We start from the raw sequence: 1,036 nt of genomic DNA, 5'->3' as shown, positions 1-1,036 counted from the left end.
TTTTGATCAGAAGCTGAAAATGCAATATGGCTGAGAGGAAAAATAGCTAACTGCTATGTTAGCTTTGGCAATCGAGGATAAGCTATCCATATGCAAATGGTGAGCGTCTATCGCCTTTTCATTGCTGTCTTTCATCATGATGCTGAAGAAGCACAAATTAATTATTGTACAGGAATCAAGGGCTGTGATTTAAGTAGCCAAGGGTAAATAATTAATTGATACAAATCTATTATTTCATCTATTATCTAATTATAAATTTGCAGAGACAACTTCCAATAGGAGGGGGAATAACTATGTCAGCTCCAGGGTGGTTTGTTTGTTTGTTTGTTTTTGTTTGTTTGTTTGTTTTGCCCTTTTCTGGGGTGTGGAGCTGTGCGTTTCAAGGTCTCCCCACCCTGAGCCACGGCAAAGAAGGAGGCCCAAAGCACTCTGCAGCCTCTCTCTCAGCCATTGCTTACTAACAGCCATTGCTTTTAACAAAAAACCAGTGCTATATTTCTAGAAAAAGAGGTGACGGAACTCACCATGAATGCCTCTCTTGTTCTCTTAGAATGGCAATGGTGCTCACCTGAGAGGTTCCAGTGAGTTCCAGCTGAAAAAAGCCCTGACAAAAACCCTCATAGAATCATAGAATTGGAGGGGACCACAAGGGTCATCTATTTCGACTCCCTACAATGTGGAATCTTTTGCCCACGGTGAAGCTCGAACCCACGACCCTGAAATTCAGAGTCTCATGCTCTACCAACTGAACTACCTAGGCACATTGTATAAAATGGCACATAAAATGCCACAAGTAAGGTTATGATACTGGAAACACATTAGGAAGAAGATCCAAAACAAAAGCAAGCTCACCCAAAGGAGCAAAATCTCTCCTAAAATTCAGGGAAGGATATTTAAATATCTCTCATTAGTAGCTATCCATGCATAGGTCAAAGAATCTTCATGTTACACCCATTTATTCTCATAGATATCCTTTATGAAAAGACCACAATGAGATGATGAATTTAATAGAATCTGGGAAATGTGAGTAGGTAAA

General features: G+C 40.0%; 1 non-coding gene across 1 annotated transcript; it reads right to left on the bottom strand.

Moving 5' to 3' along the window:
- Positions 1 to 687: 687 nt before the first annotated feature.
- TRNAQ-CUG (transfer RNA glutamine (anticodon CUG)) lies at positions 688 to 760 on the bottom strand. Its single transcript has one exon. It is a non-coding gene; the product is annotated as a tRNA-Gln (tRNA).
- Positions 761 to 1,036: the final 276 nt, after the last annotated feature.

This window comes from Zootoca vivipara, chromosome 2, assembly GCF_965207765.1.
Source record: "Zootoca vivipara chromosome 2, rZooViv2.hap1.1, whole genome shotgun sequence".
Taxonomy (NCBI): Eukaryota; Metazoa; Chordata; class Lepidosauria; order Squamata; family Lacertidae; genus Zootoca; species Zootoca vivipara.
The sequence above is the reverse complement of the archived record's forward strand: the minus strand, read 5'-3'. Positions and strand labels throughout refer to the sequence as shown.